At 49.6% G+C, this 14,964-nt stretch overlaps 2 long non-coding RNA genes across 6 annotated transcripts in view; one reads left to right on the top strand and one right to left on the bottom strand.

Moving 5' to 3' along the window:
• LOC144372121 (uncharacterized) overlaps positions 1–14,964 on the top strand; it is a 63,637-nt gene that overhangs the window by 43,948 nt on the left and 4,725 nt on the right. The gene's annotated exons all lie outside the window — the stretch shown is intronic.
• Positions 1,323–9,369, bottom strand: LOC144372120 (uncharacterized). The gene is made up of 2 exons (XR_013432173.1): positions 8,904–9,369; positions 1,323–2,164 (listed from the first exon to the last, which is right to left on the bottom strand). It is a non-coding gene; the product is annotated as an uncharacterized LOC144372120 (long non-coding RNA).

The raw sequence follows: 14,964 nt of genomic DNA, 5'->3' as shown, positions 1-14,964 counted from the left end.
CAGTCCTCGTGCCTGGGCTTTGTGGGATGCTGTTGGCAAACCTTCACCCCTCCTCCAGGCACTGAGAGAGAAGAGGACCTCCCTGCCCAGCTGGACTTGGGCTTGGCCACGGGACCTATTCTGGCTGACAGAATAGAGTGGACCTGAGGCAAGCTGAGGCCAGAAATTCACTTGTGCAGTTAGGCCTCTGTGGTCTAGGATCTCAGGAGAAGAGCTTTGAACTTGCACCTGACCCGCAGTCTCCAGCTGCATGAAGCAGAGAAGTGGAGTCATCTCCTGGTTCCTGGCTGGGTCAGCCAGACCAGTCACCCTGTGAGGTCATGAGCTCAGGGTATGTGCTAAGCTGAGAACCCAGGGGGGTTTGTTACACAGCATTTATGTGGCTGTTGCTGACTGATACAGCAAAGCTAGACTTGAGTCTTTAACCTATTATGTGTTTAAATGGGATCGCCTGGTGGGAGGGTGCTGTGTGAATAAGGAGCTCAGGGGAAGAGGAGGAGGATTTAGCCCCAGGAGACCTAGAAGGGGCAGCAGGTGAGTTATGGGGCCCACAGGCTGTGGTGCTTTCTAGTCTTAAAGAAGAAATTACTTCCTAAAGAAAAGGCACCAACTTAGGAAAGCAGAAGATCAACCTCTGCCACAGGCCTGAGCTGTGGGATGAGGCCCCAGGCTGTCGCTTGGCTCTCTGCCTCCCCCTGCCCGCGCCCCCGTGAGGCGACTGGTTCCTCTCAGCAGTGTCAAGCTCCGTGCCCTGCACTGGAGCTAAGGACTGGGGCCTTCCGGAGCTGGTGCAGGCAAGCCAGGGTGCTGCTTGGCAGCTGGCAAGGGACACGAAATGTGGGGTTGCATCCTGTCCTGTGTCCAGCCCTCAGTGCTGCCCTGGGCAAAGCCGGGGCCTGGTCTTTGGAGGCACTCAGGCCCACCCCTGCTACCCAGAGACACCGTCACTGATGTGCCCCACCTGTGCAGCCTTCTGCTTCCAGGGGCCAAGTGCACCCTCCCCTGGGCACACAGGAGAAAGAAGTCCTCCAGCAGGACACCGAGGTCCCTCTGAGTGAGGCGGCTTGTGCCCACCCACCTCTGCTTGGCTCCCTCGGTGTTTGGAACGGCCCAGCTCTGCAGTCCCGGCTGACGAGACTGTCCATCTCTATGCCCTGAGACCTGCCCCCTATCTTTCATGATCCACTCCCAGAGGGGACATGGAGGGGTCACCCACATGTTGATGGGGATCACAACAGCGTAACGAAGTGGAGGCTGGCGTGTGAGATGCCACCTGGAGACGTGGCTTGCCGAAGTCTGGCTTGGCACAAATCAGGAGCCACTTGTCAAAAAGAAACTAACTTTATTTTTAGAACTACAAACGCCAAACAAAACAGCTCCAGGGAAAAACCCTCAGAGCCCAACTGCCACCACCGGCTTCCACAAGCCTCTCTCCCCCACACCAGCCTTTTCCTCCCACAATCCTCCTCCTCTTGAGGCCGATTGGCTGGGTTGCGTGGGCAGAGCCAAAGAAGTCACCCAATGAGCAGCTCCGTGGAGGAGCCAATCAGCTAGATGTTGCTGGGGCAGCTGTGAGCCAATCATCAGCTGGCAGTCTGAAGGGCAGGGAAACAGCCCAATGAACATCACCGCAGAGGAGCCAATCAGCTAGATGTTGCTGGGGCAGTCTGAAGCTTGCTGGCAGCTGGAAGTTTGCTGGGGCCCCTTTGGCTGTGGCTCTCAACATCTCCCCCTCTCTGTTTAAACAACAAGCATGTGGCTTATGGACCGTGCCTGCCTTAGGTTGTCCAATACATATGGTCCTTACCCGTCTTCGGATGAGCTGACCTCAGGGCGTCAGCCTCCTGTCTTAGGTTGGTACCATTGTAATTGGATCTTACCCGTCATTGACTACCGGTCCAGTACAGCCACACCTGTGGAGAGGTCTCAGCGGGGGGGGGGAGGGTGAGGTTCTTTGCCTCACCTCTGTTGACCCCCAAATTTTAGCTGAATGATCATGACAAGCAGAAGGGAGGAAGATATACCAAGTCAATTGACGGTTCTGTAAGCAGTTCAGTGTAAGTTCTGTAAGCAGTTCAGTGATGGCTATTGCAGAAACTGTAGATTAGTTTTATCTTTGTCTTCACCGGCACAGGGATGAAGATAGGAATTCTGGCAATAATGACTAAAGAAAAAATTAGGTAACATTCCAGAAGACACTAAAAGAAAACAATTTTCTTAACAATTTATATTATCTTCATCGGCACTGGGATGAAGATAGAAATTCTGGCAATAATGGCTAAAGAAAAAATTAGGTAACATTCCAGAAGGCACTAAAAGAAAACAATTTTCTTAAAAGAAAACAATTTTCTTAACAATTTATATTATCTTCATCGGCACTGGGATGAAGATAGAAATTCTGGCAATAATGGCTAAAGAAAAAATTAGGTAACATTCCAGAAGACACTAAAAGAAAACAATTTTCTTAACAATTTACATTATAGTGAAGAGAATTATTAAATATAATGAAAACTAAAGGTGAGAGTAAACAAACAGATCTGTTAACCTCCTTTTTTGTTTACATATTAAAACAATTCTTAACAGTTATTTACCCAATTTAAATTAAACCATTTAAATCACGTGAATAAAAAAAAAAATATTTGGATCCATCTTTTCATGAGCGCTCATCATATATGATATATAGAAATATGTACATTGGACATACGTACATTCAAACATATAACACAAAACACAAGTGTGCACACATAATATAATACATACAACACATAACACAATAGTAAAGGCCTTATAACTTTTTACAGGTAAAATCTCTATTGCAATGTTTAAAAACTATAGTCAAAAAAAAAAAAAAATAGAACTGATCAGCAAAACATTAACCTAGGTCTGTATGAGCTCAAAAAAATAAAATAGAACTTCATGATATGGGAAAGGGCAATAATAAAATAGATATTGAAAAAAGCATCCTGGTTCTGTCGCAGATGTAAGGATAGCCAAATTGGAGTTTTGGATATCAGCTATTATGGATTTGAGCTAAATCATCTTCTTTTTGGTCTGTAGAAATCGCTTTAGTTAATCTCTCTGGAATCCAAATCGGCTGCTGTTCTCTCTGTGGAAACACAAAAACAGACCCCCGACTCCAGACAATCACTGGGTCAGGATTTTAGTTAATCTCTCCGGAATCCAAATCAGCTGCTGTTCTGGGTCAGAACCTTGGTTAATCTCTCTGGAATCCAAATCGGCTGCTGTTCTTCCTGTGGAAACACACAAACAGACCCCCGATTCCAGACAATTACTGGGTCAGGACCTTTCCATTGTCCTGTTAGAATATCTTTCCAAAGTACCTTGGGCTTATGTACATTTTTTGGACACATATGCCTTTCTGCAGCACTAAGTCCTGATGAATCCAAATTTAAAAAGTTTAGAGTAAAAAGCGTTATTTTAAGTTTATCTTTGGGGAATATATACCCCTTCCCAATTCCATCTTTTTGCTTTAATAAGTACATTTTAATAGTTTGATGAGCTCTTTCAACTATGCCTTGACCCTGTGGATTGTATGGGATTCCTGTTATATGAGTAATGCCAAATGATGAGCAAAATTGTTTAAAAGAAGTAGACGTATAACCAGGGGCATTATCTGTTTTTAACTGTTTTGGAATGCCCACAGTGGCAAAATTTTGTAAGCAATGAGCTATAACATCTTTAGTTTTTTCGCCGGCATGAAGGGAGCCCATCAAAAATCCAGAAGAAGTATCAATTGTAACATGCAAATATTTTAATTTTCCAAATTCTGGCAAGTGTGTGACGTCCATTTGCCAAATATGGTTAGGCATCAATCCTCTAGGATTGACTCCAAGATTAACTTGTGGTAAAAAGGTCACACAATTTTGACATTGTTTTATTATTTGTCTAGCTTGTTCCTTAGTTATTTTAAAACGCTTTTGTAAAGTATTAGCATTGACATGGAATCTTTCATGAAAATTTATAGCTTCTTCTAGTACAGAGAAAATATGTATGTCACGTGTAGTTTTATCTGCTAAATCATTGCCTAAACTAAGGGCTCCAGGCAATCCTGTATGTGCCCTGATATGTCCTATAAAGAATGGATCTTTTCTGTCCCAGATTAAACTTTGTATAGTGGAAAACAAAGAGAAAACAGTAGAAGAAGGGGAAATTCTACCAGCATCTTCAAGGGATACTATAGCATTAACTATATACTGGCTATCAGAAAATAAATTAAATACAGAATCTTTAAACATCACAAAAGTTTGTAATACTGCATTAAGCTCTACCTTTTGAGCTGATTGTTTGGGTACTAAAAATGTAAAAGTTTGATCAGGTGTAACTATTGCTGCTGTACCATTATTTGACCCATCAGTGAATATATTTGGAGCATTCATGATAGGTGTTTTTCTTGTCATTTTTGGAAAAATTACAGGATGCAATGACCAAAAAGACAATAAAGGATTAGATGGTAAGTGGTTATCAAATGAAACATTAGATTTGCACATTATTATTGCCCAAGTATTTAACTCATTAGCTAATTCATCAATTTGATTCATAGTATATGGAGTAATAATTTTATGGGGAGAAATTCCAAACACTGCCTTTGCTGTTTTTATTCCTTTGAGTATTAATTGTCCTACAGCCTCAGGATATCTAGTAAGAATAGTGTTAGGAGAATAAGATAAATGTATCCATAATAATGGACCTTCTTGCCAAAATACTCCTGTAGGAATATTTTTTGTTGGTAATACAATAAATAATAAAGGCAAACTTATATCAATTCTATCCAAATGCATATTTTCCATATATGTTTCAATGATTTTTAATGCCTTTCTTGCTTCAGGCGTTAACATTCGGGGTGAATTTGGATCTGATGGACCTTTTAGGATATCAAATAAAGGTCCCAATTCTCCTGTTGGAATACCTAGATAAGGCCTTATCCAATTTATGTCTCCTAATAACTTTTGAAAGTCATTAAGTGATTTGAGTTGATCTACTCGTATTTGAATTTTTGGTGGACGGACCATGGTTGAGGATAATAGAACTCCTAAATAATTAATTGGAAAATTTAATTGCACTTTATCTATTGCTATCTCTAGATTATAATTTTTTAATAAGTTTGTAAGTGTGGCATAACATTCTAGCAATGTGTTTTTAGCTTTGTGTGCCAATAACACATCATCCATATAGTGAAATATTTGTAGTTCAGGATTTTGATTTCTAAGTGGCTGGATTACTTTGTTAACATAAATTTGACACATAGTTGGGCTGTTAGCCATCCCTTGAGGGAGTACTTTCCATTCATATCTCTGATCAGGACCTTCATGATTTAGTGCAGGGATAGTAAATGCAAAACGTGGACTATCCTCAGGATGAATTGGAATTGAAAAAAAACAATCTTTAATATCTATAACTAAAACATACCAAGTTTTTGGCAAAGCAGACAATTGAGGAATCCCCGATTGAGCAGGTCCCATAATGACCATTTCATTGTTAATGGCTCTTAAATCTTGCAGTAATCTCCATTTACCAGATTTCTTTTTGATGACAAAAATGGGAGTATTATGGGGAGATACAGAAGGTTGTATATGTCCTTCCGCTAATTGTTGTTTGACCAGATCATGGGCTACTTGTGTCTTTTCTTTAGTCAAGGGCCACTGAGGAACCCATACTGGTCTTTCTGATTTCCATGTAATTTTTATTGTCTCAGTGGCCCTTTGTGAAAATCCAACCCATGTCTGTCTGTTCCTTGATCTATTTGTATTGGTGCTGCTATACATTGTTCTTGTCTTTCTAATCTTTTTCCTTTCCTAAAACCTTGTCTAGCCATAATAGTGGGTGCATTTTGATTGATATTATTTGTTAATGTCAAACCTAATTGATCTAAGACATCTCGTCCCCATAAATTTACGGGAAGATGATCCAATACATATGGCTGTATAGTTCCTTCACATCCTTCAGGATCCTTCCAATCTAATAGCATTGCACTTCTATCGGGATTAGTCGCCACTCCTAGGCCTCGAAGCGATTGAGTGGCTTGTTGTAATGGCCAATGTTTTGGCCATTCTTGACGAGAGATGATGCTAAGATCTGCACCTGTATCCAGTAGCCCATTAAATTCATGTCCTTGAATATTTAGTTTTAGCATGGGGCGAGAATCTAAATTTAAAGAAAGCATAGCCCAATCTACACCTGTGGAGCCTAATCCCTTGGAACCTCTTTCTACAACATGACTGGAAAATTTATCATGTAGGCTTGGTATTATTAGTAACTGTGCTATTCTATCTCCTGGTGAAATTACTGATATACCCTTTGGAGAACTGGCTATAATTTTTATTTCACCTTCATAATTGGAATCAATTACCCCAGGACTTATCAAAAGTCCTTTTAGAGTAGAAGAGCTGCGTCCCAATAATAAGCCTACTGTTCCTTTGGGAAGAGGTCCTTTTACCCCTGTGGGAATGATTTGAACTCCCATCTCTGGAGTTAGTACTGATTTGGTGGAGGCGCAGATGTCCAACCCTGCGCTCCCTCTGGTTTGTCTGATGAGGGATCTGATGTGCTGGGCACTACCCTGATGGGGTTGCTGGGGTTGCTGGGTTCCTCCAGTGCTCCGTATATTTGTGGTTTGGGGCCCCGGAGCATTGGGGCCCCCTGTCCATTTTTTGGCAACGGAGCCCGATGCCTTTGTCCACGATATTGTGGATAAACACCTTGTCCTTGTTCGTTTTTTGATAATGGAGTACCCTCTATGGTGGTTTGAGGACGGTATTCATTAGCCCAATATAATGGAGTACCCTCTATGGTGGTTTGAGAACGGCATTCATTAGCCCAATGTCTCCCTCTACGGCATCGTGGGCAAATACCCGGTATTCTACTTGTTTGATACCTAGTTTTGTTAAACCCTCCTCCTATGGGGCAATTCCTTTTAAAATGTCCTGTTTGTTGACAATTGTAGCATGTTCTTGGCCTGGCATCTAAAGCCTGTTTTACTGCAGCTGCCACAATTTGCCCTTGTTCATTAATGTCTCTGGCATCTAAAACCTGTTTTACTGCAGCTGCCACAATTTGCCCTTGTTCATTAATGTCTCTGGCATCTAAAGCCTGTTTTACTGCAGCTGCCACAATTTGCCCTTGTTCATTAATGTCTCTGGCATCTAAAGCTTGTTTTACTGCAGCTGCCACAATTTGCCCTTGTTCATTAATGTCTCTACATAATTTAATATATGTGTTTAAATCTTCATGTTTCCATGGTCTAATGATATCTCTACACCAACGATTCGCTTGGTCATAAGCCAGTTGTTTTATAAATGGCATTGCTTGTTCTGTATTCCCAAAAACTCTGGTAGCTGTTTGAATAAGCCTATCTACAAATTCAGCGTAAGGTTCATTAGCTCCTTGTATTATCTTAGATAATTGACCTTGTAAACCTCCAGGTTCTTGTAAAGACTTCCATGCCCTAACTGCATCTACAGCAATTTGTAAATATACACCAGGATCATATGCAAGTTGTTGCTGCCGATCCTCATAAGGTCCCTTCCCTAACAACATATCTAGATTTCTCTGAGGATAACCAGCTGCTGCATTTCGACTAGCCGTCTCCTTGCAAAATTCCTCATTGGCAACCTTCCATAACAGGTATTGTCCTCCATTTAGCACAGCTTTACACAAACTAGCCCAATCTGCTGGCGTCATGCTTAAGTTGGTAATGGATTCGACCAAGCTTACAGTGAAGGGTGCTTGAGGACCATAGGTTGCTACAGCCTCTTTTAGCTCCTTCACTGATTTGAAATTTAAACCCTGGTAAGTTCGCTGCCCTCCTACCTCAAATACAGGGCATACTTGAGATCCTGTCTCAGGATCCAAACTATCAACTGCGGGGGTTGGGAGTCTCTTAGCATATGGAGGTGGTGCTGTTGATTGGACACTTATGCCCTCTGGTGATAGAGTGCTGTTAGTAGCAGTCTCCTGTAGAGGTGGCGCTGTTGGTTGAACACTTACGCCCTCTGGTGATAGAATGCTGTTAGTAGCAGTCTCCTGTAGAGGCGGTGCTGTTGGTTGGACACTTACGCTCTCTAACAAAAGGGTCTTATTAGCAGTCACCTGTTTTAACTTTTCCCCTGATAGATTTTTCTGCTCTAAACTTCCTTCCTCTGTCTCACTATCTCGAAAGACCTTCTCTTTTACTTGAATCTTTTCCTCTTTCTGACTAGCTCGAGCTTTTACTTGAATCTTTTCCTCTGTCTGACTAACTTGAGAGACTTCCTCTTCTACTTGAATCAATATGTCTTCTTCTTCCTCTACCTCTGTCTGAACTGAAGGCTTTGGACTAAGCAAACTAGATACCAACGTCCACAATGACAATGTGCCAACTGGCAGAGTCCCTGGGTTGTTCTTTTCTATTCTTTTTAAATCTTCACCATGATGGTTCCATTGTGATATATCTAACAACCCCTCCTTAAAAAGCCATGGGCTATATTCTTGTATTACATCAACGTATGCCCTGACTGCTCTTGGTTTTACTGGGAAGCTTCCTTCCTCTAACAATTTACTTAACACTCTTTCGGTTTGTTTTTTACTAATTGCTGATCCCGTATTTCTACTATAATACAACCCAACAAGATGACGCCAAACAAAACCGAGACAGAATCCAATAAAAAGGGAACCACACAAAATCATTATAACAGCCTTTCTATCCTCCTGACATATGCATCCGTCCTTTCTCCCTATCTGTTCCTCAAACGCAAATAGTTTTTCCCCAGATGTGAGTGGTTTTTCTTCCCTCTCACTCATCTCCAGGGACAGGCAAGTTAAAACAAAAATGAAGCAAAACAAAAGAGGAATCTTAGAATGGCTCCCCATCCTCTCGCCCTGCCCTCAGGGGCGAGCAGTTTACTTACCCTCAGTTGCTCCCCGTGCGAGCCACCAAATGCCGAAGTCTGGCTTGGCACAAATCAGGAGCCACTTGTCAAAAAGAAACTAACTTTATTTTTAGAACTACAAACGCCAAACAAAACAGCTCCAGGGAAAAACCCTCAGAGCCCAACTGCCACCACCGGCTTCCACAAGCCTCTCTCCCCCACACCAGCCTTTTCCTCCCACAATCCTCCTCCTCTTGAGGCCGATTGGCTGGGTTGCGTGGGCAGAGCCAAAGAAGTCACCCAATGAGCAGCTCCGTGGAGGAGCCAATCAGCTAGATGTTGCTGGGGCAGCTGTGAGCCAATCATCAGCTGGCAGTCTGAAGGGCAGGGAAACAGCCCAATGAACATCACCGCAGAGGAGCCAATCAGCTAGATGTTGCTGGGGCAGTCTGAAGCTTGCTGGCAGCTGGAAGTTTGCTGGGGCCCCTTTGGCTGTGGCTCTCAACAGTGGCTCCCGGGGAGTGGGAGAGCATATGGAACCAACCTCCAGGACAGGCCAGTGTGGTGGGTGGGCGGCCCTGGTGACCACGGGGGGCCTAAACTGAGCACTTCCACCTCAGGAAGGAAAGCGGGTGCTGTGGGACCCTCTGTTTCCAGCCAGAGTTGTCCTACTCAGCGGGAGATAAATACCAGCCTTCACACTCCAAAGTACTAGTCCTGCTCATAACTTTTCAAACAAGGAATAAAGACGAGGAGACACATAAATATGGTTCTGTCAATTTGGCCCAATTTCAAATTATCTAATTAGAGGAGAGCCAGAGCTTCCTATTTCTAGAAGCGTTTACTGAGGTTGTTTCCCAGCGAGAGGGTGAGATGAACAGAGGGAGGGCCGGTGGCACAGGGTGGGGACAGTCAGGACCAAGGGCCTGGGCAGCCATGGCCCAGCACGTGGAACCACCAAGGCTTGTGACGCCAGTCAGGGGTGATCTGTCCCTCTGCCAGTGAATAGCAGATGGTTGGCTGGGACGATAACGCCCTGCTGGTCTGTTGCACTTAGACAGAACATTCTGGATACCCGGTATTCTGCAGCCTTCTTACTCTTCCACGACACCTGGGCCACTCCCTCTCCAACTGTGCCCTTCTTGGGACAAGGTGACACATGCAGTGAGTAGGAGAGCATTCACCATGCGCAGGTGAAGGGCCTCACCCCCGTTCCCGTTAGGACCCCCTCCAGGCACCAACCTGCGCCCCATTCCCTCCCGCCATCTTCCAGGCTCTGATTCACCACAGCAGTTGGGGTGTTGAGGGGCGTGGGGTGACAATGTGTCGGGAAGTGACAGCATCGGTCCGAAGAAGCCCCTTGTCTCAGGAGGCTGTTGGCCATGGCCTGACCACACCGGGTGGCAGGATACTGCCACGTTCCTTCTCCAGAGTCCGTCCAGGCCCACGGGGCGGTGCAGACCCAGGTGGACAAGAGCACCCCTCAGGACCTCTTCCACGGTCCGACAGCAGCTTCCACATGGCACAACTTCAGCCGCCAAGGGGGTCTGTGCTTGTGGTCACCCTCCAGCTCAGGCAGAGCCCCAGCTGCCAGTCCAAGCCACAGTGTGTGCGGTGCCCACCTGTGTGCCCTCTTCCTGGCAGATAGTCCCTCTGGCCTTGGAAGAGGGACCTGAGGCTCCCGGTTGAGCCTGTACTGCTGTCTGGGGGCCCTGCTGGGGGTGGGGGCACACTCAGAAGGCTGCCCACCCAGACCAGGTCACGTTCATGTGCTGGGACAGGTGCTGAGGCAGAAGCACTGGACACAACGGTTCCAAGGACAGGCTGCTCCAGCTGGGGCAGGAGACAGGTCAGCGGTTTCCAGGGTGGGTTCCATGTGCGGGAAGCCCTGGGCGTGTGGGAAGGCCTGGTCCCTAACAGAGCAGGTGTGGGGCTGTGCCGAGGGACAGCGGTGGCTCAGGTGGGCGGAGCAGAGGCTCCGAGAGCAAGGCAGGCCACAGCTGTTTCCCAGAGGTTGTGGGAGGGGACCCCTGGTGGCGGCCCCCGCCCTCACCTGCCTGTCTCATCTGTGCCTAGCAGCTCGCTGCACACCTGGGGGTGTCCTGATGTGAATGTCACCTGTCACACTCCCAGTGGGGTGGAAGGCTGGGATGTTGTTTGGTTAGATAGCTCTGGGCTGCAGGGGTGAGATCAGAGGAGGGGGCAGGAGATAGCGGCCAGGGCTTTGGGCAGCCCCAGGTGAGCAGGGCGGGGGACATGGAGGTGGGGAAGGACCTGGGAACGTCTAAGAGGGAAGACTGGCCTCCTGTGACCAGGGTCCGGGAAGGAGTACTCAGGAAAGCTGAGGAATTAGAAGCCACATCTCTGGTCTGGGGCTGGCCTGAAGCAGGGAGGGAGCCCAGTTGCTGGCCAAGGCCCAGGGTGCCTCTCTGAGGGCCCTGCAGAACCACGGCTCTGGCTCCTGGGGGCCCACGGCTGCCTCTTGTTTCTGACCCTGAGGAGAGCTCCTTCCAGAGAACTGAACCCCACTTTTGGCCTCTGCAGGGATCGTACAGCCCACCCCCAAAGTCCCTTCAGTGGGAAAGACCCTGAGGCCCTCCTGGGCCTGTCCAAGTGACGTGCTTTCTGGGGCTGGAGGGACATTCTGCTCCGTGGGGCGGGTGGTGACTCGGGACTGAGCGCGCTCTGCCGGCTGCAGGAGCAGGGTCGTGTCATTTCCCTCTGGAGTCTGCGTGTCCACTGTGGGCAGGGCTTAGAGGGGCCCTGCCGCTGTGCTGGGCGGCGGGAGGGCAGTGCCATCCTTCTCCTTCAACAGGGCTGCTCCACGGCGTTTCTGAGGATCAGTTTTGAAATGTGCAGTGATTAAGGACTGTCCTGGCCACACGGCTCTTCTGCCAGCAAGACACAGGCTGATAAGGGCCATCTGTGGAGGTGATTCCAGTGGGCCCCACGTTGGCCACCACAGGGCCAGCCTGGCCTCATCCGGTCTCCAGCCCACTCCTGTGGTCAGCCGAGCCAGCCTGTCCCTGTGGTCTGAAGGCATGTCAGTAGAAGTCACCCAGAGGCACGCAGGGAGACTCCTTGTCCCCCTAATGGGGATTTTAATCCTGCAAAGCCAACAGCCCGGGGAGGGGCGGCCACGCAGAGCAGGGGCCTCGCAGCCAGGGCTGAGGCACGTTGTGCAGAGCCTGCCTCTGAGGAGAGAAAACGGGCAGGAAGAGAAGGGGACGAGGACGATGGGGACAGCAGAGAAACAGGAAGGGGACCGGCTGAGTGGCAGGGTCTGCAAGACCAGCTGAGGAAACAGTGATGCGAAGAGCACCTTATTCCAGATGGGACATGAGACAGGTGACAAGGAGGGCACACGGGGTGGGAGTGGGGGTTCACTCTGCGTGTCCCTGGGGGTGCCGTGCATTTGGTAGCACATGGCTTTGGGTGTCTGTGAGGTCTTATTTCAGGGGATCAGCTCTTGAACTCTCTCTTGGTGGGCCTCACCCAATCAGTTGAAAGCCTGAAGAAACCTAAAGGGTGAACCTCCCCTAAATAAGAGGGGATTCTCCTATGCCTAAGAGCCTCCAGACTAGGTCATCAGATGTTTTCCTGCCTCAGACTCGAAATGAACAATAGCTCTTACAGGTTCCGAAGACGCTGGCTGAAAAACACTCACACTATCACTGTTCCTCCTGGATCAGTGATGGCCAAGTCCCTCTCCAGATCCCGGGTGTGCCTGCCTCTGTAACATGGAGCCCGAGGCTCCCGTAGCTCTTTCTGTGAGTACAGTGTACAGGGGAAAGCATTTTAACAACGCGTCTCAACTGAACGCGTGGACATCTTCCAGCCACTGTTTCCCAGACCGCGCGGCACCTCAGCTCTTCATGACCCCCGCTGCGTGGGGTGGTGCAAGTCATCAGAGATGGCCTACTCGTGCAGAGCTTCTAAGCCAGCGCTGTGCCTCTTTACGTGACGGGCCTGCGCCTCGTGGACTTTGGCGTCCGCAGGGGTCCTGGGACCAGCCCTGCAGCCCACCAAGGGATGGCTGTGCCCGCTCTGCTGTGGGCTCGGTGTCTCTGGGCCACGGCTGCTGAGGGGGGCGGGGGAGCAGGTCCACCCTCAGGCCATGGGGAAGGCCGGACAGGACGGGGAAGCTGCTCTTCTTGGGGAGGAGCCGGCCCCCCAGCACCATTGGAGAAGGAGGGTGAAGCAGGAGAGAAGAACACGGAGCTCCGGAGGAGACAACAAGGACAAGAGCCTTTGTCCCCCAGGCAGCGCAGCGGCCAGCCTGCGGGCAGGGCGGAAACTGGTTTGGGGAGGGTTCTGTTCCTTTGCCTTCCCAGAGAGGAGCCAGCCAGTGGGTAATGGCCACAGGATACAGAGCGCATCCTCCCGTTCCATGAGGGCCTCGTAGCTGAGGCTCCCTTCAGTGTGTCTAGTCTCAGTCATCCTTCTGTCAGGAGGAGGGACAGCGCTGGTCGGCAGGCGACGGCCCTGCAGAGGAGCCGGGAGCAGGGCCTCCCGTCCCTCCCGGCCTCCTCCACAGCACACGGCCCCCAGGACCCCCCTCTCTGCACCACTCCTCAAGGGCCCAGGTGGCCTTTGGGACTGGGGGGCAGGGGACTTTCCCAGGAGCAGCTGGAGGCCTGGCATGGTGCACCTCCTGCCCAGTCCACATGTCACAGCTGCGGGACCGGCCCAGGCATTGGTGACGACCCCCACAGCAGACCCCCGGCACACACCTGGAAGAGCCCTGCTGTCTGAGTGGTGGCAGGCTCTGGGGCCAGAGGGACAGGAGCAGCCTGGGGTGCTATCCACAGTGACCAGCCCAGGAGGCCATCTGCCTATGATGACCAGCTCTGAAGGCCAGCCTATCCACAGTGACCAGCCCTGGAGGCCATCCCATCTGCAGTGACCATCCCAGGAGGCCAGACATGCCCAGTGACCATCCCAGAAGGCCAGTCATCCATAGTGACCACCCCAGAAGGCTGATCTGTGACTAGTCCAGTGGCCACTCCAGGAGTGGCTCTGGCAGAGGAAGGAGGGAGGTGGGCCCAGGTGCAGCAGGGGGCAAAGGGTGGGGGAGGTGGACGGAAGCTGTGGGCTTAGGTGTGTGACGGGGTGGCCAACAGGTGGGCCTGGGGCAGCAGCGAGAGTCCGGGATTCCTGGGTCCCTGGTGAAGACCTTTGCCAAACTGAGGCCTGTGGGAGCCAGGCTGCTCCAGGCAGGTGGCTTCAAGAGGCCTGAGCTCTCCTGGTGGGGATGGCCTGTCCCTGTCACCCTCGAGGGGTCTGGCATGTACTGGACAACAGTGCTGCAGGAAGCCAACAGTCCTGTGCTGTGGGGGACGAAGCTCCCCGGAGCCGGGCGATGGCTAGCAAACCCGTGTGTAAAGGAGACCGCATCCACCCAGTGGGCTGGGGAGGCGTGACACCAAGCAGCCAAAATCGAGCCTGGGGCAGGCTGTGGGCAGCAGGGGCCAGCGCTGCGTCCACTTCTCAGGCGGTCAGGCCTGCTCCAGCCACACAAGGAGCCCAGTTAACTTGGACAAGCTCCCAAGAGCGCTAAAGGAGAGGCAGGCCTGGCTGCCCCGCCCACTGCCGCCCTGCGCACAACCAGGCCTGGGGGCTTCTGCCCGGGCACAGCGGCAGTCCTGTAGGGCCGAGGTCATTTTAGATTAGGAAATTGAGGCTCAAGGGTCCAGACTGTGCCTGAGATTCACTTCCATGGCTTCCCGCAGAAGATCCATGCCTTCAGGGAGGGGGTGCACTCAGCTGGGGACTTGTCACCAGCCTCCCTGGACTCCTGGTTTCCCTGCAGGAAGAGGGAAAGGGTTTGAGGGGGCGGGGGAGGGCAGACGGGCTGCAGTGTGACCATCCCCAGGAATCTCTGACCACGGCATAGGTCATCCCTCCAAGGCCAAAGGCCTCTCCTCCCCAAGAGCCCCACTTCCTGCTGGCTTCATATGGAGCTCACCCCGATGTGCCTCCCAGGTCTGTCCCCCATGCAGCCTGGCAGTGAGGGGCCGTGGTCTTCTGCCTCGCTGGCACAGAGGGTCCACTGAGCTGTGGGTGAGTTTTGATCTTGGACAGACGACGTCCACTTCCT

This window comes from Ictidomys tridecemlineatus, chromosome Y, assembly GCF_052094955.1.
Source record: "Ictidomys tridecemlineatus isolate mIctTri1 chromosome Y, mIctTri1.hap1, whole genome shotgun sequence".
NCBI classification, from domain to species: domain Eukaryota; kingdom Metazoa; phylum Chordata; class Mammalia; order Rodentia; family Sciuridae; genus Ictidomys; species Ictidomys tridecemlineatus.
Note: the sequence above shows the minus strand (reverse complement) of the source record. Positions and strands in the feature narration are given on the sequence as shown.